Source organism: Rhincodon typus, chromosome 24 (genome assembly GCF_021869965.1).
Source record: "Rhincodon typus isolate 14 chromosome 24, sRhiTyp1.1, whole genome shotgun sequence".
Lineage (NCBI taxonomy): Eukaryota > Metazoa > Chordata > Chondrichthyes > Orectolobiformes > Rhincodontidae > Rhincodon > Rhincodon typus.
In genome coordinates this window covers 29,268,721-29,293,862 of record NC_063355.1, presented here as the reverse complement: position 1 = coordinate 29,293,862, position 25,142 = coordinate 29,268,721, and positions in this window count along the sequence as shown.

Below are 25,142 nucleotides of genomic sequence, written 5' to 3'. Positions count from 1 at the left end.
AGGGTCACCAGGCCTGAAACATTAACTCTGATTTTTTTCTTCACAGACGCTGCCAGACCTGCTGACCGTTTCCAGCAACTTCTGTTTTTGTTCATAAATGATTGCTATTTCACATCATCAGCTGTGTGACTAAGTGTCATTGTGTACGTGCAGTTACAAGGAATGAGTGACACAGATTACTCTGTCTTTAGCATCATTCTACCTTAGAATCCTGCCAAGGGGAGTGCTACTTTTTCCTAAAGCCCAGTGTAGCCTAATATCTTCTCATGTTTCATGGATAGGACACGTTCACTTTTATTCAACGAAAGCAAAAGCGAAGAAGGAACAAATAAATGAAAGCTATATTTGCTTCTGAAAACTGACAGGAACCATTATGTTTCAAGCAGTAACAAGTTTACAGTCAAAGAATGTTGACTGCGCCAAGCTTACATTTGTTGGAACCAAATGTCGCTGAGTCCTGCCTGGCTTGATGTGCCTGATACTGTATCACTGTATCAGTGAGAGTCATGTTCCTCCCAATCATGTCCTGATCTTACTCCTTGGAAGACTGCTGCTGTTCTCTCAGCACTTCACTGTTTTTCTTTAGCAGCTCCAGTAGACTGCAGGGCACAACAGTAGAAAGATTATGTGGCACATTTTGTCTGCACTGTCTTGCAATGTACCCTGCAGACAGATCCAAGCACTGGAACCTCATTCCTCAAAAGGGCTGAATAATACATCTGCTCCATAATGTCTCTGATCGAAGAAGAGGGGCAATCTTCAACCTCAGTCAGGGTTTTATATAATGGGGTCATCAGCCATGGTCACAGAGGGTAGTCCTTGTCTCCCACTAACAATCCTCATAAGGCATCTGGCCCTTTGGAACGAAGAAGGAGCATGAGCTTTCTCAAGGATGTAGCCACTTTGGCAGTTCCCAGGTGTCATTATGCAAATAGAATAGAGCCCTTCTGTGTTTATGAAATCTGCTGCATCATGATATGGCAGTCTCAACACGATATGTGTATGATCAAGAGTGCTGTGCACCTGGGGGAAGCCAGTTGTCGGCAACGTTTGCTGTGCAGGCTACATCACTAACCTCATCACAGGGAAATAAGATGAAGCAGCATCATCTGGCACAAATTGCACCCGCAACATTTTGTAGGTTGATGATTCAGAGATCCCACATAGATTCCCAGTGGATCCTTGGAAGCAGCTAGTTGCATAAAAGCTTCGTGCAGTTATCATCTTGATGACCACTAGGATAGAATGGCCAACAGCCCCTTCAGTTCAGAGGTCCCGCTCCAGCAGTTGGCATAGTTCTGTGACAATGTCCCGCATATTCTCAGCCTACAGTGACAATAGGACTTTGACATCAGGAGGAAATGACAATAGACTCTCGATCTCCAGTTCCTCCTGTGCATCCTGAGAAGACCTTCAGCTGCAGCTTCTTCATATGGAAGCTATTTGGCAGCCGTTGGATGTTGGCACAGTTCCTGAGATTGGTGGCGCATCTGCTTCTCCTCAGTTTTTCTGTATTTTTGGAGCACTATGGCCATAGGGATGATGATATTTGCTATAGCTGGATCCATTAGGTCGTGGTCTTTGTCCAATTAAGTAATATTCAGCTACTCTATTCTTCGTGCCAAAACCTTACAGTTTCACACATTATATTCCATCTGCTAAATTTTTGTCCACTTGCTTACCTTGTTTATATTCCTTCTTTAGAGTCTTCATGTCATCCTCACCACTTGCCTTCCCACATATTTCCATTTCATTTGCAAACCTGGCTACAGTACATCATTTTTGTTGTCCAAATCATTAATATACTTGATGAATAATTGTGGTCCCAGCACTGATTCCTTTGGATCCTCTGGTTATAGCTTGCCATTCTGAAAATGCCTTCCTTAACCAAACAGTCTGTCTTCTATTGGTTAGCCAATCCTACAGCCATGCTAACATACTACCTCCAATTCACCAATAGTCCTTAACCCCAACTCCTTACTTTTGTTTGGTTACTGGCAATGATATCATTCTCTTCCAACAAGACAAAAATAGAAACGATCAGAAAATACAGTGTAATCCAATTTATTCAGTCAGCCACAACAAAAATAAACTCTTCATGCTCATGCCTCCTCCAAAGCCTATCTTCAATGTGTCTTTGCCTGTCATAGAGCCCTTGTGAGGCACTGCCCTTTGGCTGCACATTGATGGTGGAAGGCTGTTAACCTTCAACTGAGTCAACTACTGTTGGCATTGGAGATGCCCTCAAGCTCTCTGAATCTACAGGACCTGATTTTAGACTCTCAGCTTGGGATCCAACAGTCTGGCCTCGTTGACTTGTAGGCACCAGCAAGGGTCCTGTTCAAGTGAAAGAGATAAGTTTAGGACTCCTGTTATGCTATGAGAGAACATCAGGCTATGCTGAAACTACTTCTACTTCCCTCGGGCAGGGCTACAGGTCTTCTGGAGAACAAATTGGCAGAAGGCTTCTCTGAACCAAGGTATCCAGAGTCACAGTGACAGTGCTCAAAGCTGACTACAATGCTGCCTAAATTTGAGTCATCTGCAAATTTGGATAATGTGACATTCTATGCCCTTGTCCAAGTCGTTAATAAATAATGTTAATAATTGATGCACTAACATAGATTCTTGTGGGACACCAGTAGTCACACTCTGTCAATTTGTGCACCTGCCCACCTTGGTTCCTGCACTTCTGCGCATTGTCTACTAGGTGCAGATCCCAGCTTTGTTCTACAGTCTCTAAGAGCACTATGTCAGACCAAGAGCTGGTGACTGTGAGTGTAAGATCAAGTGACATTGTCTCTTCATCTTTACTGTCACCTTCCTGCTTTTGGGTATCTGAAATTAAAAAAAAGGACAACATTTTGGATTTTGGTGTAGGAGAGAAGAAGATAAGAAATGTGCACTCACACTATCTGCAGTTTATGAGTTAAAAGAGATTAAAGGATAAGGGAGGAATGGAGAACTAAATATGCAGATACCCTCGTCATTGATTCCTCCACCCTGCCAATAGTGACAGACTTCATTATGGCCCTTCCCATGATGGCTAGCACTATCACCTCTAGAGGGCATTAGGAAATTGAGCTTTCCTTGTCCCGCTCCAATGCCATTCCATTGCCTGTCCTTTGGCACCACAACTCCTTTAGGAAAGAGAGAACTGTACCAGTGAGTGTCCACTGGTATGCATTGTCACGTAATTGTCATACTTGAATAGGTACCAGTGTGTGGAATCTGTGAGGTGTAGCTATTAGGTTTGCAACCGCAAGGGTAAATTAAAGAAACTGAAGAGTTAAGCGCTGATTTAGAGAAATTCTTGGGAGATAGTTGACAGAGATGTAGAGATTTGAAGGGTGGATGAGCCTAGCACAGTAGGTGAGAGAATGTGCCTTTGCAAGATGAACTCTCATTCTGACAACTTGTGTTCAATCATTAAATTTCTTCCTGTGCTGCTTGTAGGTTCTTGGAACAATAAATCTGACATTGATCTTGTTGTTACTTGTTCCCAGTACCTCCTGAGCCAATCTTTGGAGATTGTTCTGCCCTTCTTTGGATACAGAACACTCCTCCTTTCCACCAAGAGCTGTATTACATAATCTTATGACCAGATGAGGGGGTGGGGGTCGGGGGTGTAGGGATTGGGAGAATTGACTGCCCTCTTTGTAAATCCCTCTCAGTCAGTCGTATAATTTAATTTTGATTTTGTGTCCAACTATCACACTTCAATTAAAACATTGTTCACTTGAAAAACAAGGAGCCAATTCATAGAAACCCTACAGTGTGGAACCAGGCCATTTGACCTATTGAGTCCATACTGACCCTCTGGACAGCATCCCATCCAGACTCCTGACACTAAACCTATTCCTGTAACCATGCATTTCCCATGGCTAATCCAACTAGCCTGCTCATCCCTGAATACAATGGGCAATTTAGCATAGCTAATCCACCCAACGTGCACATCTTTGGACTCTGGGAGGAAACTGGAGCACCCGGAGGAAACCCATGCAGAAGCAAAGAGAATGTGCAAACTCCACACAAACAGTTACTGACTTTTCTTGTCTGAAAGAAAGTAGATACAAACTGCTGATAGCGAAGATGGTCTACACTCATCCCCGAGGAGATGCCAACCACCTTTAGTGCTGTAGACCCTAGTTTTGCATTTGGAACTACTTGGGGTAGTTCCTCACCTGTCTCCCATCTGGACCTGTTCTCTTAATGGTCAGGGGTGGTTCTGTTTTCTCTGTCTGACTTTCCTTTTCTCTGCAGCTTATTTCTAGAGTACCTTGTCATTACTTCTTTACTTCCCAGTTCCCAGACCACAGCTTTCCTGAGTTCAGGGATCTATGTGTCTATTGATAGTCATCAAGTCCGTCTCTGGGTCCCACTACCCTCTGTTTTTCTACATGCATCAGATTGGAAAATGTGTGGAGTTTTTGAACAGCTCAAGGAGAATTGTGTCAATAAGACTTTCATAGGAGGCTTCAATTTTAAATGCCTCAGATAACCAGGTGAAAGCTATTAAGGTTCTGAAGAAGGGTCTAGGCCCGAAACGTCAGCCTTCCTGCTCCTCTGATGCTGCTTGGCCTGCTGTGTTCATCCAGCTCTACACCTTGTTATCTAAGGTCCAAGTATTCCTGGTCAGTTCATTTCTTGAGGGTACAGAATTATTAGTCTATGTGATTCTGGCAAAAACTGGTATGCACTTAACATAGTTCCTTTTGCTGCTGTTTAGTCAGTGGCACTCTCCCTAGATAAGAAGGAAAATGCTTTGTGAGCTTTCCCTGTCAGCCTACTCTGTAATAGCAGTGTCTGTTGCAGGACCAGCCAGTTTAGCTGCTGTGCTCACTCTTAAAAAGAGATAAAGAAGACATCAGCCTCTTCTTGATCAAACATACTGTTTAAATGAGCAAACTTAAATACTTCAGTCCTTAAGTCTGATTTCGGTGTGGGTTCCCTCACCAAAGCTATTTTCCCTTCTCAGCTCCAGCTGTCTGTTTAAAATCTCTTTCTCTTATAGTTCTCCTTTCCTGAAATTCCCTTTCTTCTTTCCACACTCATTTCTGCCTGTCTGCCTGGTTGCTTCACTTTTCTTTCATTTTTATTCTGTTAGAATTCTAATGTTAACTCCACTCAGTCAGTCCCAACAAACATTTCTATTTTATTCTTTGCATGCAGCTATCACGCATCAATTTTGCTGGAAATTATCAAGGTTTTCTGGAGTGAATGAAGAGGAACTTTATTAACTATTAACCACCAAGAAGAAATAAAAAGAAAAATATAAACACAGTAATAAGTTTAGAAGAGAGAGTGTCTGGTACAGACAAGAAGCAAAGTAGAGTTTACACATTTAAGCAGTCCTTAGAGTCTTGGAGGTGTTACATTTTTAACCTGAGACTATAGTTGTTCAACCTGAATCCTTAGCAGTAGCATTCTCTCTAGATAGCTCTGATTTCTCAGTGAATGGATATTATTACAATTTGCTTCTTCCATCGGTGCTTTATTCCGAGATGATGAGACCATCAGGCAGAAAGAGAGAATTCAGCTCTATTTGTTTTTCTTTCTTTCTGGTCTGTTGCTCAAAAATGGCTATTGAAATATAAATCAGTGTGTCCTCCAGAGTCTAGCTCCATTTTCTTTCTAAGCTGCCTAACTAACAGGCGTAACACCATCTCCTTATATCTGAAATGATCATACATGCATGAATTAAACATCAGATGCAAATTTCTTGACAGTAGTCCGGTTGCCTCATTTTGATGTCTTTAGTTAAAAATAATAATTTCAGTATGGATAGTTTTGTTTATTCTACATGGATCTCTCGATGTTTGCCTCAACTGATTGACCAGCAGCCAGTGGAGCCATTTAAAATCCATGTTTCTTCTTTATTAAAAACCATATTAGTTCATGAAACTTCTCAAGTATAATAAACTGGTGATGGAAGTTAAAATTCTGTGGTCCATTTTCACTACTAATATTGCAATTATCACAGAAATCTTTGCACTTGAGCTCACACATATTCATCCAGCATCAAAGTAGCACAGCCTAGATTTGCATGTGAAAGAGTGCCTGCCTTTTTTATTGCAAGGACAATAGATAGAGTTTGCCTTTAAGTACAACTCACTGGTGTATCCGAGACAACAAGGTGCAGAGCTGGATGAACACAGCAGGCCAAGCAGCATCATCGGAGCAGAAAGGCTGACGTTTCGGGCCTAGACCATTCATCAGAAAATGACAGGATATGTAAATTAAACTAATGTAACTGATGATGTCAACCTGACATCAGAAGAAAAGATCAGAGCAGAAAGTGAAGATTGTGAAGAGAGAAGCCTTAGACACTATCCTAGTGACTGTAATCAGCTGCAATGATGTAAATGAACAGTGTTACAATACAGAAGAGAGTGAATGTGCCTTATTCCATGATAGTCTTTCCCAAACGTTTTCTCAATGTGATCTCATTTTCCTACTCAAAAGTTACTAAGACCCACATTGGACCTATCATAGCAGCAGTGGGGATCAGACCCATTTCCAAAAGGTTTTCTTTAGGGCAGGATTCAGACTTATGAGATCAGGCAGTGGGGTCACAACTACTATCTTCAGAAAATGTGTGATTTAAATGAGCCTCACAACTATGAACACTTGACTGGAGGTCATTGCTGCATTGGAGCATGCAACCATAAAGTTTTGGCTGGTGACCCTGTTGGGGATTGCGCAAATAATTTGGGAACCACTGCTTTAGAATAAGGACCAGAGGATGCTTGAATCAGAGTATCAGAAACCTACTAAAAGCCAGCAGTCTCCAAAAGCATATGTGTAGACCCATGTCCTAGAGATATTCAGGAGAATATCCATGAATGTGATCAGTGAGGATCATATAAAGCATGATGGCAGCAAGGGAAACATGAAAAGCCAGAATCTGAAATCAAGTCAGTCCACAAGGTGTAACTGTAGAGCAGGAAAGCTTTGAAGACCAAGAAAGAACTTTAGAAAATTTCAAATCCACATATGCACGTTGGGAAGATGCTGGAGTGCAAAGAACACTTAATTGGAAGTCTTAGATGATAAAATGGAAAAGATTCAACTACTCACCCAGGTCAGTGTAGAGGGCTACTTCAGGCTTACACACAAAAAAAGACATCAAGTTGGCATGTGTTTATGTGCTGTAGGTCCAATGGCAGAGGATTTCTCGTTAGCCAGAATATAGAAGACACGATAGGTTTTGGAGCATTAGTTGAGGTGTTTATATTCATTTTAACCCAAAGCAAAATCTAATCATAGAAAGGGCAAGATTTCATTTTATTTACTCATGGTACATGGGCATCATTGGCTGGCCAGCATTTATTGCCCATTCCAAGTTGCCCTTGAGAAGGTGGTGATGAGTTGCTTTCTTGAACTGGTGCACTCCATGTGCTGTAGTTTGACCCATAACACCCTTAGGGAGGGAATTCCTGGATTTTGATACAGCAACAGTGGAGGAATGGCAATTCCAAGTCAGGATGGTGAGTGGCTTGGAGGGAACTTGCTGGTGGTGTTGTTTTCATGTATCTGCCGATTTTGTCCTTCAAGATGGAAGTGGTTGTAGGCTTGGAAGATGTTGTCTAAGGATATTTGGTGAATTTCTGCAGTGCATTTGTAGATAGTGCACACTGTTGCTACTGAGCATTGTGGTGGAATGAATGGGTGCTTGTGGATATGGTGCTAATCAGGTGGGCTGCTTTGTCCTGGATGATGTCAAGCTTCTTGAGTATTGTTGGGGCTGCACTCATCTAGACAAGCAGGGAGTATTTCATCACACTCCTGATTTGCACCTTGTCGATGGTGGATAGGTTTTGGGGAGTCAGGAGGTGAGTTAATTGCCACAGTATTCCTAGCCTCTAACCTGCTCTTGTAGCCACTGTGTTTATGTAGTGAGTATAGTTAAGTTTCTGGTCAATGGTAATGTCAAGGATGTTGATGGTGGGGAATTCGGTGATGATAACACCATTGAATTTCAAGGGGCATTGATTAGATTGTCTCTTATTGGAGATGGTCTTTGCATGGCATTTGTGTGGCATTAATGTTACTTGCCACTTGTCAGCCCAAGATTAGATATTGTCCAGATCTTGTTGCATTTCAATATGGACTGTTTCAGCATCTGAGAAGTTTCAAACGGTGCTGAACATTGTGCAATCATTGGCAAACATCTCCACTTCTGGTCTTATGATGGAGGGAAAGTCATTGATGAAACAGCTGAAGATAGTTGGGCCGAGGACACTATCCTGAGGAACTCCTGCAGAGATATCCTGGAGCTGAGATGACTGACCTCCAACAACTCCATCTTCCTATGTGTCAGGTATGACTCCAACCAGCAGAGAGTTTGCCCTCTGATACCTATTGATTACAGTTTTGCTAGGGCTCCTTGATGCCACACTCAGTCAAACCCAGCCTTGATGTCAAGGGCTGTCACTCTCACTTCAGTTGAGTTAAATCGCAGGCAGGCAATAGTTTGGCCCTAGCAGCAGACACATGTCCAGTGAAACAGTTTGGTGGGTTGGAGGAATCAGTGCAGGATATTAATTTCTCCAAAATCTGCCTCTTCCTCCAGCCTGCTGTTTTTGACCATAAGACTATAAGAGCAGAAGTAAGCCAATCAACTCATTGAGTCTATTTGACCATTCAGCGAGACCACGGCTAATCTGATAATCCTCAACTCTACTTTCCTGCATTTTCCCCATCACCCTTGTTTCCCTTACGAAATGAAAATGTACCCATCTCAGCCTTGAATATACTTACTGAACCAACCTCAACAGCCTTCTGTAGTGCAGAATTCCACAGATTCACAACCCTTTGAGAGAAGAAATTCATTCTCATCCCTGTCTTAAATGTAGCAACCTTTTCTTATGAGATTATGCCCTCGGGTCCTGGACTCTCCCACAAGGGAAACAACCTCTCCCCATCTACCCTGTCAAGCCCCCAGAGAATCTTGTATATTTCAATGAGGTCATCTCTCATTCTTCCATATTCCAGTAAACACAGGCCAGATCTGCACAATCTCTCCTCATAAGACAGTCCCTCCATACTTAGTGTCAGCCTGGTGAACTTTCTCTGGATTGCCTCCAATACCAGTATGTCCTCTATTAGATAAGAGACCGAAAATTGTTCACAGAATTCCAGCTGTGGTCTGACTAATACTTTGTATAGTTTTAGCAAAACCTCCCTTTGTTAATACTCCATTCTCTTTGAAACAAATGTGAGCATTCCATTTGCCCTCCCTGTTATCTGATGAACTTAGATGCTAGATTTTTGTGATTATGGATGAGAACTTCCAAATCCCCCTGTTCTATTGCTTTCTGCAGTTGTTCTACATTTAAATAATATTCAGCTCCTCTATTCTTCCTGCCAAAGTGCATAACCTCACATTTCCCCATGTGATATTTCATCTGCCAAATGTTTGCCTAATGATCTGTTTTCATCTGCTTTCTCACTGTGTTATTTTCAGCATTATTTCTGTGTTGTCCGCTAACTTGGCTATGGTAAAATCCCTTCCCTCATCCAAGTCATTAATATATATTGCAAATAATTGTGGCCTCACCACAGTTTCCCTTTGGCACTCCACAAATTTTAGGTTGCAAACCTGAAAATGCCCATGTTATCACAACTCTCTGTCTCCTAATAGTTAGCCAATCAGCTATCGATTTTCTAATACACTACTTCCAACACAGTGAGCTCTTAGAGCTATAGAGTCATTCAGTGCAGAAAAGGCCCTTCAGCTCTTATTAAGTAGCATAATATATGGCAGCTTGTCAAGAGCCTTCTGACAATCAACTACCCAGTCTTCTGACGGAGTTATCTGTGGTGGTGAAAGTTTCGCTGCTTTCAAGGCAATATCTAACCCAACTACCAGTACCTGTGTTCTTGCTTACTTAATAAGATTTTAATTTACAACTAATTAAGGAAATGGAAATTAATTGTGTCCACCAAGGGTTAATATCTCAGCAACATTTTTATTTTTCTGCTGCTGGCTCCTGCTCTAAGTTCTTTTTCCAATTCCTGAAGTGAGTAGGTGCTGCCCATAGCCTGCATTCTCTTTTCCAGGGAAGCTCAGGCGAAGCAGTTGACTGTGGAACTGCAATGAATCATGGTGGCGGTGAGTGGCCAGTGCTGATTCTCGGAGGGTGGCAGAGACTGAGCAAATCTGTGTTCTGGGCTCAAGCTGCCACGGACTGGAGTTAGTCAAAAAGCAGTTCTGTAAAGCTAACATAAATCTGCTAGTGCTACAGTACTTGGCTGCCTGACGTGCAGCCTATCCCTGGGCAGGAGTGAATTGATGCTGAAGGATTTTGTAAGTAGGATCACACTATGGTCCCACTGAGGTCCTTTGTTCCTGACTGATGAAGGATTGATTCAGATAGAAATATCCCCAGCTCCTCCTGGGTGGATTGCCAGCTGCCATGATATTTTCCTGAAATATCCAGACCAGTGAGTTACTCTGGAAAGTCTGCCATCTGGCTCATCCACTCCACCCACGATTATTTACTGCTACTTCTGCTGCTCTATGATACAAATAGAAATGGATCTGGAGTACAGTTTGTCAATGGCCAATGAATGGCCAGAGTCACAGGATCTCTGGGCCACTGTCCTCCCAGTTTTGAATTAAAAACTCAATTATTCAGAAAAAGGAACTAAATTGTTGCATATATAAATCTGAAAGACTTCAATAAATAAAGTAAAACATCTAGGGGCTAAAATAATTACATAACATTTTAACCTTCATTTATTTTCCACAAGCTGGCATCAGACAGGACTCCGATAATTGCAAAGCAACATCAATTTCAAATCTAACTGATAATGTATTAGCCTTATATTCTACAGTTCATGTCTCATCTGAGTTGACAAGTAGTCTATCCTGTTACTGTTGTGCATTGGATCTTGAAACCTTCTATTCTGTAATCACAACCCTGGTCTCTATGTTAACGAGAATTTAATTTGTCCTACCGAATGTTCTATACAATTAAAAAATACAGACCTACTTGCCAAATGAAGTGACAGTATTATGGAGGAAGGAAGACGGGTGAGGCCAGTGTGGGAGTGAGGGGGTGTGAATGGGTGTGAGAGTGGACTGGTTAAGTAATGTGGGCACCATTCAGGATTTAGATGTGAGCGAATTATGTGACTTGGACCATTTGAAGAATTAAGGGGACATAGTTTATGATTAGTGAGTCTCAGATACTTCAATAGATTAGGATACTTTTATCCATGTTGTGGATTTGTGAAGCACATTCCCTGTTGATGTCATGTTGTTTGACTCCTTCAAAACAAGCTGAATAAATTATTGATGGGGACTGCAAAATGAGGTTGTACAGATGGACCAAACAAACACTCAATGAAGCACAATGCCTGGTCTCTGGGGCAGGACAAGCAAGCAGTACAGTTACTGTCTGAGGATAGTAACACAATGAATTAAAGGAGTTGAATTCTGAAGGAATGTACAGAGGGTTCAGCTATTTTAAGCTCTCTCCCTAGTGGTACTTTGCAATTCTCAGTGCTGTGGAGTACTATTAGGAAATGTGCAAGTTAAAATTAAGCTTTTAAAAGACTCTGGGTAAACATCCTGATTGTGTTTCTTTAAAATAAGTACCAGTGTCAATGGTCATTTCACAAGGTCAGCTATTTAGACACAGTTTCAGAAGCAAAGTCACAATCTTACCAACCCTTTCCCCACTCTAAGGCTTGGATATTCAATGAGCATTCTGTGTATCTGGATTAAATATGATCAATTTCTTCATACAAAATATGCTGGGCGTCTGAATAGGAATCACTTGGAAGAGCTATTAAATCACAAGGAAGGCAACGCAAGCAGGAAACAGTGAATCACACGGACAATCATGAGTCACTGGTATGGCACGTGGGAGCTGCATGCCATTTCTAGAGATACGTACATTTGGGTGGGAGATGTCCATTATATGTGTGGGAGCTGGGTGCGTCAAATTGAGAGACGTAAATTGTCTTGGGGTGGGAGACGCATGTCGAATGTGTGAGCGATGTCTGGAATTAATGGTTTTCTATACCTAACTGAGCTAACTGCAAAAATGAATGGCAGTTCCATCATCAGCCTGGCCAGCTTCCAAAAACTCACTCCAAAATCGTGGATGGTGCAACATTTAGCAAGAGCAGCTGTACAATGCCAGATGTCATCATTATGGTGCTCTGTGCGCGGTGAAGAGTTTCTGAATGTAATATTGCATTAATTGTATTTCATTTAATTAATCTTGCAGCATTACTTGTAGGCTGTCTGCCTCAAACTGACCCATTTGTTTTTCTATAGAATGTGATCTTTCACTTGGAGCTGGTGTACTTGGTCACCACTTTCCTGCCCCATAACCCCCAAAGTGTGCTTGGTCAGCTTTCCTGGCTGGAGCAGGTGCACGGAGGTCTGGATTGCTCAGGAGCTGATGGTGCTGCACTTGTTGTAATTGGCCAGGCAAGAAGTCTCCTGTGCAATGCGCTCGAGAAACCATTGACGAATGAGGTCATGATGCTCATGCACCTGGGGAAGATGCCAGTATCGGGGTGAACCTGTTTACTCACTTTGTAGATGCTGCTGGCTTCCTGAGGATGAGCTGAAGTGCATTACCAAGGCATTGTAGAGGGAGTTCTATTCTGCTTCCGAGACATACTGGTTTTAACTTGGAAATGCTTGGTCACCCAGTGAAAGGACAGTCTGTAATTTGTGCTGTCTGAAATTTAAAAAAAAATCTGTCAGTGTACAGAAGAGAAGAAACAGCTTTAGCATCCAGCATAGGGACCTTTCATTGTTACATGAATTGTGAGACATACTTGGACTGGTACATGTCCTCAGAGTAAACAACTTCTTTCATGGAGATGATGAGAACTCACAAGATGAGATTGAATTGATTGTGAATTTCCATTTGTAACAAGGTATCAGATCTGCAAGCATCTGTATTGCTTAGAGCACCAGCTCACTACTCTCTAATGCTCAGTGTGCAAGAGTTGGAACATGTGCTGTGCTTGTTAAGATTTAAACACGCTACATTCACACAAAAGCTGCTAATCTCTATCCCTTTTGTTTTGAGCTTTACAAAGTGCCCCATTAAACACTCCTCACTTAACCACGGTACATTTCAATGTTAAAGACTTCTCCTCAAGCACCTCTCCTGGCATATCTATTCTTAACAAAAAGTAATTACAGGAGTATTGCTGGCATAAAGAGTTTCCAAACACTTTCTTTCAAAGATAACAAGGTGTAGAGCTGGATGAACACAGCAGGCCAAGCAGCATCATAGGAGCAGGAAGGCTGATGTTTCGGGCCTAGACCCTTCTTCAGAAAATGGTTTTCCGAAGAAGGGTCCAGGCCCGAAACGTCAGCCTTCCTGCTCCTATGATGCTGTTTGGCCTGCTGTGTTCATCCAGCTCTACACCTTGTTGTCTCAGATTCTCCAGCATCTGCAGTTCCTACTATCTCTCTCATTTACTTTCAAAGGCCTTTTTACACTGACAATAAGAACAGCTTGTGTAATGTGAGAAGTCCTTGTATCAAGGAGAACCACCCTCAGTACCTGACTGGGTAAAACAGGAGGAGTCAGTAACACCGTATATTCAATTCTGCCACAGCTCTCAGAGTACATCCAGCACCAGTATTAGAAGATGATGATGAACAGGGACTGAAGAGATAATGGATTGCAATGTGGACTGTATAGGAGAGTGCTACAGCAAGAGATGTACAGCATATTAGAGAGTTATAACGAGGGCAGTGTATTTCATCAGAAAGTTATAGTCACCGTTGTTAGCATGCCACAAAAATTATAGTAAGGGGCCTGGGATATGTCAGCAAGTGTTAAAGGTGAAGGTTGTGAGATATATCAGAGTACTGAAGTGAGGAGTATGAGATATAACAGCAATGGTTACAGTGGGAATGTGGGATATAACAAAGTATTGTAAGTGAGGAAGGGATGGTATACCAGAAAATGTTAGAATGAGAGGTGTGTGATATATTAGAGTATTATAGTGAGGCATTTGAAAAATGTCAGAAAGTGTTTCAGTGAGGGATGGGAGATATATCAAGATATAAGTTTGATAAGTATTTGAAAGTGTCAGAGTGACGGGGGATACAATTTGCCGGGGTTACAATGAAGGGTGCATGACATTCGAGAGTGTTACAGTGAGGAGTATGAGATCATATTAGTTTAAGTATTATAGTGGGGTGTCAGAGATGTATCGGAAAGTATCACAGTGAGGGGTCTGGGATATATCTAAGTATTATAGTGAGGGTAATGGATACATCAGAGAATTTTGCACCAAGGTATATGAGGTATGTCAGAGAGACACGCTGAGGAGCACACTACACTCAGTTTCCATGTGGCTCTGAAGTTCTGGAATAAGATTTGAATATACAACCATCTGATGAAGACAATCTATACTGAAATAATCTGCTGGCTAACATTATCCATCTGATTCACACACAGAACAGCCATTGGAGGAGAACCAATGGCAATGGAATCACACCCCAAAGCAATCAGTTCCTCCAAGAGAGAAAATAAGGAAGAATAAACCTTCCAACATACAGATGGTAACACAACAATAATTAGAAACACATGATATTAGGAGTATTCCACATTGACAAGCCTGGGCTGCTGTTCACTGACAGGAGAAGAGGGGGGTGATTGTCTCTGAAAACAGATCTTGTGTGTGTTTTCTGGCAGTAGTCAGTGCAAGGGTGCTGTAGCAGTCTCCTCCAATTTGCCCCCAGCAGTATTGCACACAGGGTAATTGCTTTGTGCAGTGTACACTGGCACTCCTGATCACTGCTATGGCTAATTTCCTCCAAAATCGACCAATTCAAAGCTAAATTGAGATGAAAACAAACCGCAAATACTCTTGTCATATCCAATTCAATTGTGAACTGTTGCTGGTGAGGTAATGGAGTAATTCCTGTACTCTCCTTAGATCATTACAAGGTGAACATCTTTTCCTTTTCACTGTATTTATTTTTTATTCCTTGCAAAAATAACAGACATGTTCAGGAGAATATTTAAAAGCTGCAATTCATTATTTGCCGCTTCTCATCTGATTTCTACATAAGAAATAAAATCAACCACTTTCCTCTGTGAAATAATATTTTTTTGGAAAATCTTCCAGTCTCTGTTTGTGGAGCTCTCGCTGTTCTCACAGTCCTGGCTGACACTCACAGAGCTACCAAGGAAAGTTGGGACACACTGGGGTGTGCTTCTGCTGGCTGTGTGTTAGTTGGAGGACCTGCTATTAATTGTGTACACGTGTGTGCCAGGCAACTGGCTCACATATACATACATGTATGTGTCCTTGGAAAGATGCAAATAAAATGCAATTGTGTTCTATCCAATTGTCAGTCTGCCTGCCTGATTCTGGGACTCTATATCCTATTGAGGCATTTTTAATGAAGTTATCAGCCAACTGATTCATGCTGAGGACTTAGACATAGACATTGACATAGAAGATAGGAGCAGGAGGAGGCCATTCAGCCCTTCAAGCCTGCTCCACCATTCTTCATGATCATGGCTGATCATCCAACTCAGTAGCCTAATCCTGTTTTCTCCCCATGTCCTTTGATCCCATTCACCCCAAATGCTATATCTAATAGCCTCTTGAATATATTCAATGTTTTGGCATCAAGTACTTTCTGTGGTAATGAATTCCACAAGCTCACCACTCTTTGGTTAAAGAAATGTCTCCTCATCTCTGTCCTAAAGTGTCTACCCCGAATCCTCATACTGTGACCCCTGGTTCTGGACACACCCACCATCAGGAACATGCTCCCTGCATCTAACCTGACCAGTCCTGTTAGAATTTTATAAGTCTTTATGAGATCCCCCCTCGTTTGTCTGAACTCGAGTGAAAACAATCCCAACCTAGTCAAACTCTCCTCATATGTCTGACCCACCATCCCCGGAATCAGCCTGGTAAACCTTCGCTATACTCCCTTGAGAGCAAGAGCATCCTCCCTCAGAAAAGACCAAAACTGTACACAATGTTCTAGGTATGGTCTCACCAAGGCCCTGTACAATTGCAAAAACACATCTCTGTACTCGAAACCTCTCACAATGAAGATCAACATACCATTTGCCTTCTTTTCTGCCTGCTGCACCTGCATGCTTACCTTCAGCGACTGGTACACAAGAAGTCCCAGGTCCCACTGAACACTCCCATCTCCCAATTTACAGCCTTTCAGGTAGTAATCTGCCATCTTGTTTTTGCATCTGAAGTGGATTTACCTCACATTTATCCAAATTATACTGCATCTGCCATTGATTTGTCCACTCACCCAACCAGTTGAGATCATGTTGAAGGATCTCTGCATCCTTGTCACAGTTCACCCTACCACACAACTTGGTGTCATCTGCAAACTTGGAGATGTTACATTTTGCTCCCTCATCCAAATTATTAATATATATTGTGAGTAGACTTTGTGTGACTCCCTTAGGGCCAGGCTTGTACACAGCTTCCATAAGACGGTTAACAGACAATGTAAGAGGCATGTGATAGCTCAAACCCCCTCCTGCAGGTCAGAAACAGGAGTCACAGTAAATTGTGCAGACTGGAGCAAGACATTGCAAAGGGACAGAGTGAGACTACGAAAGTGGGCCAACTGTGTAAGATGTGGTTCAGGCGGAAAGTGTCAGTTTATCTGCCTACTTTGGATACAAAGAGACATTTCAGAGTATTTTCTGACAGGAACTGGGGACTGTACAAGAACAAAAAGGCTCGGGACCATGTACACAAATTACGAAAGATGAGAGGAGAGGTGCCAAAGATAATCACGAATGTTAATTGGAAGTTGGCTATTGTCTCAAAAAGAGTTGGCATACAACGGGAAGAATTTAATGCTTTCTGTTATGCAGACTCTTGGTTAAACCCGGTAAAATTAAAGAAATATAGAATGATTCAGCATGCTTGGCTATTCGGGCGTGTGCAGCACTTTGTAAGAGCTAACTGATAAGTTTTATTTTTCTGGAGTATTGCATTAATTTTGGGCACTGAACCTCAGGCAAGTTATATTAGGCCTTGAAGAAATCCAGCACAGAGTCACCAGAATGATAACAAAACTGAAAGGACTGAGTGATAAGGGCAAGTTGCCTGAACTTGGTTTATAATCCTTCGTGTGTACAAGGTTGAAAGTGGTCTAACTGAGGTAATTAAAATTATAAAATGATTCTATAGAGTAGAGACCAGGCAATTATTTCATCTGGTGATGGAATCCAGAGCATGGGGACACAATAACATTGCAGAAAAGGAGAATGTAAATCAGGAACTCTGCATTTCAAAAGGCTATGATTGCTGGATCAAATTAACTATTCATGACTGAGACAGTTTTTTTGTTTGTTCAGTAAGGTTGACAGGGCACAAGGGTCAAACACAGGAAAATTATATTGAAGGACAGTTTAGTAGTGATCCAACAACATGGTGGAATAGGCTTGAGAATTGGATGGTCAGCTCCTATCACTAACAGCCTTCCCCAGTATTTAAGCACTCCCAAAGTCTAACTGCATGATGATGGTGGCATGGTGGCTCAGTGATCAGCATTGCTGCCTTGCAGTGCCAGGGGCCTGGGTTCAATTCCACCCTTGGACAACTGTGTGTGGAGTTTGCACATTCTCCCTGTGTCTGCATAGGTTTCCTCCGGGTGCTCCAGTTTCCTCCCAAAGTCCAAAGATGTGTAGGTTAGGTGGATTGGCTGTGGTAAATTTCCCATAGTGTCTAGAGACGTATCGGTTAGGTGGATTAGCCATGGGATGAAGTGGGTCTAGGTGGAATGCTGTTCAGAGGGTCAGTGTGGACTTGATAGGCCAAATGGCCTGTTTCCACACTGCAGGGATTTTATGAAAGTAACATTTTATAAGACATCACACTAATGACGCAAATTGGCTGAGACCAGAGCACAGCATATCATACTCTCTCATGAACGGAGCTCAAATGCTCACTCAGCAAAACTCCACACCAGCAGCGTAGCCTTACAAGAATTAAACTCTTCCAGTCTAACCTGGCTCCTGAAGTTAAATATTGGACCTGACATTAAACTTCCAGTCAGTCAGCTTCTGCCCTTATTGTTTTGCAGTAATCGTCAGGTTGGATTTCAATTTAGGAGACCAGGAATAAAATGGTATTTGAAGGCTGGAATAAAAGCTGATGTTTTACTGCATGAATTGCTGTCTCCAGCGCAGCTCCCATCTTAATGTGGTTCAAAGCAGCAGCTTGATTCCAGGCTTCGATAGCCCCATCTCTGTAGGCCTCTTACTCTCAACAGGAGAGAGGGCAGAGGTTTGAAGTGTCAGAAATAAAGTGGTCTGCAACCTCTGCTTGTTTCCCTGGCAATGTTCATTGGCCTCGCTTCCCTAGCTTGGCCAACAACATCAACCCTCTCTCAGCAGGCCAGCAAAACATGCCACTTGTTGGTAATTCCCATCATTCCTCGTTGCCGGGTTTAATGATAGAATAATATTTACTGAGTAAACTGCTCTTGAGAACAGTATAAGCGCCATAAAATGCCTTTAATGTGCAATGAGTGTTAAGAGTGCTGAGGAGGGATAATGTGACAACTGTAAAAAGTAATCTGATTTGGCTCTTTCTGGGGCAATTGGAGTGGAACAGGTTTGCGAGAAAAGGCTGAGGATCTCAGGGAAAGCTGAAAGCAGTGTAGCAGCAGGGGCAGATTATGTCTAAACAGAATGATGAGTTACTTTACATCTGCAGAAAGTCAAGCTGTGATCAGATGGCAAGGCACTGGGGAACCAGCAGCCACTGGCAATGTTGCCTGCTTCTGAAAAAAAACTTTTGTGTGTCAGTTATATAGAAAAAGCATATGTTGCCTGCAGACTGCATCCAGGGCTCTCCACTACTCATCTGAACTCGTACTTTCAAGATTAAAAAAAAGGAATATGTCTCATTTGTGTTGCTGCTATGGAATGGTGTTATAAATCCAGAACTAATATTACTAGTTTAATTATTTCCAAATCGATCAGCCCTTCTGCTCCAATACTTTAGCAGATCTCACCTCAATTTTCTCTCCTCTTCTTCTGGAGGGAATGTTGCTTGCAGCTCCCCAGGCATACTCATGCTCCAAGCAAACGTACAAAAAATGAACATATAAATTAGGAGCTGGAGGAGACCACTCAGCCCCTCAACTTTGCTGCAGCATTCAATAAGATCATGGTGAGCTGATTCCTGTCTATCCCCAGTAACCTTTTCACATCATTGCTTATCAAGGAGGAGACAGTGTGTAGAGGTGATGTCAGTGGACTCATAATCTAGAACACCATGGTAAGCGTGGGAACGTGGGCTCAAATACTGCCATGGCAAATGGCGAAATTTGAATTGAATAAAAATCTGGAATTGAAAAAAAAATCCTCATAATGTCTCCTGTCAATCATTGTCAAGTCCCACCTGGTTTACTAATAACCTAGAAGGATGGAAATCTGCCACCTTACCTGGTCTGGCCAGCATGTGACTCCAGGTCCACAGCAATCTGCCCTTTGAGTAATTAGGAGTGGGCAATAAATGCTGTCCTAGTTACTGATGCCCACATCCCGTGAATGTAAAGAAAGAATCTATCTACCTCTGCCTCAAGAATATCCTAAGATACTGTTTCTACTTCTTTTTGAGGAAGAGAATTGCAACGTCTCATGACCTTCTATGAGAAAAACAATCTTCTAATTAGTATCTTAAATGGGAAACTCCTTATTTTTAAACAGTGGCCCCTAGTTCTAGATGTGCCCAAACAAGAATATCCCTTCCACATCCACCAGCAGGGTCGTAGACCCAGTGAACATGGATAAGCTATTGAACTGTGGGAGGCATCAGTCAAAATCTGACAGCCTCCAAACACACTTTCTTCGGCAAGGTTAAGGTTGGTGGGCTTGAGGGGGGTAGGAGGTTTCTGGGGGGTTTGGGGGGATTGCGTTTCTGGGATTGGGGGGCGGGGGGGGGGGGGGGGTGCAGTGGATGATAATAGTCAAGCCCATGCAGCTTGATGCAGCTTCATGCAGCTTGATGCAGCTTGACGGGGCCAGTGCCGTAATGGATAACGCACCTGACTATGGAACAGGAGATTGGGGCAGCGTGGTGGCACAGTGCGTAACACTGCTGCTTCACAGCGCCAGGGACGTTGGCTTGATTCCACCCTCGGGCGACTGTCTGCGTGGTGTATGCACATTCTCCCCGTGTCTGCGTGGGTTTCCTCTGGGTGCTCCGGTTTCCTCCCACAGTCCAAAGATGTGCAGGTTAGGTGGATTGGCCATGCTAAATTGCCCATGGTGTTCAGGGGTGTATAGATTAGGTGGGATTTTAAGGGGAAGGGTCTGGGTGGGATGCTTTTAGGGTCAGTGTGGACTTGTTGGGCCAAAGGGCCTGTTTCCACACTGTAGGGATTCTATTCTATTCTGTGATTCTTGCCCACTTTACGTCTGGGGTGTTTGAAAGTCCAATGTAGAGATTTGTTGACACAGGCTGGACACTGAACAACAGCAACTTGCACTTGGCCAGCTTGTGCTGGAGCATTTTATGGGTGGAGCCAGGGTATTAGGGGAGGGGCCGTGGGTTTGCTGATTGAAATACCTTCGGTCAGAGCAATAGATCGAAAACTTTAATTTAAGGTTGTGGCAAGACATTAAGCCTCCCTATCATGGATACAAGAAATATGCTGGATGTGTCTAAGTTCATTAGTCCTGCTTAACATCAGTGAAATATTGACTTAAATATACACCAGCCAACTACACAAAATGCAGCTAAGGGATGCCCACATACAGATACAACTCAGATGTTTACTTGTCCTCAGTCTATTGGCAGGAGCCTTAAAAGTCCTGAACAGTGGCTATAGTACAGAGCAGCCTCCTTATCCATCACATAGGTTATCTCCACAGGACTGACACCAAAACCATCAATCAAAACTGTGGAAATGATAAGAATGATATCTGTATTCAAAAAGAATGAGTAGGGAACTGACAGAAATACAGCCAAATACACAAATGGGGTCACACTGGAGTTAAAGTCATTGAAGTTTGTTCTATTAATAGATGTGTTAAAGAGTTGAATGTTTTGATACAGAAGCTGTTGTTGTCTCCACCCCCATTCCCCCATTCCCCCATTCCCTCCATACTGCACATTCCACCACATCTCACCTCATCTCCCACACCACTACCATCAAATCGGCTGCATTGATCAAGCTCAGCTCATACGCTATCCATACAAGCCTCAAGCACTGTCTGATTTCCCTGCAGAGGACACTAGACTAGTTTGGACAGGATCACCTTATACCGCCAATTAAACTTTCCACATTAAGTCAAATTCAGACTTATTCAAGGAGTCCTATGATCTATTACCCAGCTATGTGTTAATACTTCTGATTTGGTTGATGGTTTTGGTGTCAGTCCTGTGGAGATAACCTATGTAATGGATAAGGAGGCTGCTCTGTACTATAGCCACTGTTCAGGATTTTTAAGTCTCCTGCCAATAGACTGAGGACAAGTAAACATCTGAGTTGTGTCTGTATGTGGGCATCCCTTAGCTGCATTTTGTGTAGTTGGCTGGTGTATATTTAAGTCAATAAACTTACAACAAAAAGACTGCTTCAAACAATGCACTGGCCGCTGTATACAGTAAGGGCACACTTAGTGTTAGCAAGTCTGGCCTTGTACAGACTACTGGCTCAGATATGGCAGATATCCTATGATGACGAAGAGTAATGTAGACAGTGCAATCATGTGACAACTGTAGAAAGTAATCTGAGTTGACACATTCAAGCGGGAGTTGTTGGGAGTGAGCCAGAACTCTGTCCAATTACCCCCACTCTAATCTGGTGGGGGAATTTGTGGCTAGTATCATATTCCAGTTGCTGCTCTGGCTCAGATCAGCCAACACAGCACCGGTCTGTACCTGGGGTCTTCCCAGTTTGTATGGGTACAGTCTGCCTTTAGCATTGAATGCATGACAATTCAATGAGGAAATGATTTAGAAATAAAAAGTCTAGAAAAATCACAGCATAGGAGGCCATTTGGCCCATCAAGACCATGCCAGCTGAAAAATCGCTATCCAGTCCAGTGTCCCTTCCATCTCCTGTTCATAACTCTGTAGGTTGCAAAACATCAAGTGCATTTCTGATTATTAATTAAATAAGGTGAGGGTTTCTGCCCCTGCCATTCTTTCAGGCAGTGAGTTCCAGATCAATTCTTCCTCAACTGTCCTCTAATCCTTTCACCAATTTCATTAAGTCTACTGCCTCTGGGTATTGACCTCTGTGCTACTGGAAATAGGTCCTATCCACACTGTCCAGCCCCCTCATAGTTTTGCACACCAAAATTCAAACTCCTTGAAGCCTTGTCTGTTCTAATGAACAGAAACCCAGCCAGCCCAACTTTACCTCCGCAGCTAAAATTAATTCCTGGCCACATCTTCACAAATCTCTTCTGTAAATTCAGTGGGCATGTTCTTCCTTTACTGCATTCAGCAAAATTGCACAGAGTACTCTAGCTAAAGTCTAAACAGTGTTTTATACACTTCCAGCATAACCTCCCTGCTGCGACACTCTGGGTTGCTCAAAAGGTGTTACTTTTAGCTTTAATTTGCATCTTTTTGGTTAGGTTTCAGCTGGTGTTGTTGGTCTGATCTGGCGCAAGCTATAACTACGCCTGATTCTTCTCTCAATCAATCTCAGATTATTTTGATAGCAGGAGCCCAAGGGCAAATCCAAGTGCACTCTTCAGTGGTAAGTCAAAAAATATCATCCTAGTAAGGAAGATTGCCAAACATTTTGCACTTGTTTTCAAATGTTTGATGTGACTGACCTGACTGAGATATTTTTGATATGAGAACAAACTAAACCTGTAAGAAAAACAGAAATTGCTGGAAAAGCTCAGCAAGTCTGGCAGCATCTGTGGAGAGAATCAGAGTTAACGTTTTGTGTCGCATGACCCTTCCTTAGAACCATTTGTGCAGTGCCTCATTAGATCTCTCAGATGTTACAAAATGTGTAACATCCAATAAATTGGATTGAATTGAAGTCATTTGAAAATGTGTCATATAACAGTGAGCTAGAAACAGTTGTCATTATAGAATCTTATCTTAAACCTCAATGTTTCATGAGCAATGGATTAGCTGGTGGATGAGATTCAATGCAAAGAAGTGTGGAGTGATGGACTTTGGTCAGAAGAACATTGAAAGACAATATAAAATAAAGGATATAATCTAAAGGAATGCAGGAACAGAGGGACTAGGCATATATGTGCACAGATTACTGAAGGTGGCAGGACAGCTGGATAGCACAGTTTGTAAAGCATATAGTGTTTTTGGCTTTATTAATAGGATCATAGAGTACAATAGTGGGGACATGATGTGGAACTTGGACAAGACACTGAGTAAGCTTCAGTAGGATTATTGTATACTGTTGTGGGCATCACACTATAGGAAAGATGTAAATGCATTGGAGTGCAGAAACAATTTACAAGAATGGTTCCAGGAATGAGAGACTTCAGTTATGAGGACAGCTTGAAGAAGTTGGGATGGTTCACCTTGTAGGAAAGAAGGTTGGGAGAAAATTTGACAGAGGTTTTCAAAAACATGAGTGGGCTGGACGAAGTGAATAGGAAGAAGCTGTCCCCACTCATAAAAGAAAAAAAAGAACAAAATGGCATAGATTTAAGGCGATGTGCAAATGAAGCAAGGATCATGTGAGAAAAAATGTTTCTGTACAACAAGTAGAAAGGGAATGGAATGCACTGCCTGGGAACATCGTGGAGGCAGGTTCAAGGAGGCATCGGATGACTATTTGGATAAAAATAGTGTATAATAGCATGGAAAGAAAGTATGTGATTGGCACTAAGTAATGGAACTAGTTCAGTATAGTGGGCCGAGTGACCTTCTTCTGCATTGTAACAATGCTGTGATAGTCTGATGTGCAGTGACGTTTGTCATATACATGAATAGATAGTTAGCTTGTGCAAAGCTTGTGAGGGATGAGATAAATGTTGTTTTGCTGGTGGGGCTAGGAGAACAATTTCAGCTTTGATAATGGGAGAACCCCCAGCTTTCTGAATACTGCTGGAAGTGTAACATTCAGTGGAAACAAGTAGGTGGTTTTACGTTTTAACACCTTTGGTAAGGGAAGGTTTGAGGTGAGACGGCAGAGGACAGCATTTCTGACAATACGACACTTTGCCTTTAGTGTGCTGGTTTAGCCGTTGTGACTCAGTTCCTGGAAGACGTGAAGCAGTTGTGATGGGGTGGGTGGGGGGGGGGTTTGATGGTCGTGGTATTGACCCTACAACACTGTGACTCTGCAGTGGGTCTGCTGTTAGCTGAACTGGAACAGCATTACAACATCACACCCGGAATTACTCTTTCCCCTCACATCCTCCCCACAACAGATAACAAGGTCAAAAATCACACGACACCAGGTTATAGTCCAACAGGTTGCCATGGCAGGGCTGTGTGGTGTTGTGGTCAATGGTGTCCTGAAGGCTGGGTAGTTTGCTTCGAACAATGATCTGTTTAAGGTTTGGCGGTTGTTTGATGGTGAGAAGTGAAGGCGTAGGGAAGATCTCATCATCATCGACAATGTATTGAAGGCTGCAAAGAACATGGCGTAGTTTCTCCGCTTTGGGGAAGTATGGATGACAAAGGGTACTCTATCGGTTGTATCCTGTGTCTGTCTTCTGAGGAGGTCATTACAGTTTCTCTCTGTGGCCCATTGGAACTGGCGATCTATGGGATGAGCATCGTATCCCATTCTTATGAGGGCGTCCTTCAATGAGTTCTGAGGAAGGGTCACCAGACCCGAAACTTTAACTCCATTTTTTCCTTCACAGATGCTGTTAGACCTGCTGAGCTTTTCCAGCAACTTTGTTTTTGTTTTTCATCCTTCAATACTGTCAGGTGTCTGTCGCATTCCTCCTCATCCGAGCAGATCCTGCGTATGCGGAGGGCTTGTCCATAGCAGATGGCTTTTTAAATATGTTTAGGGTGGAAGCTAAAGAAGTGCAGCATCGTAAGGGCATTTTAATCAATCGAAACCTGCTTCTCCTTTCTAACTGATTAAAGATTTTACAGGAGGGAGTCGGCCTGCCATTTTAGGTTTATTCAATACATTTGTTTCAGTTGTATGATATTTTGATCTTTTACTTATAAATTCT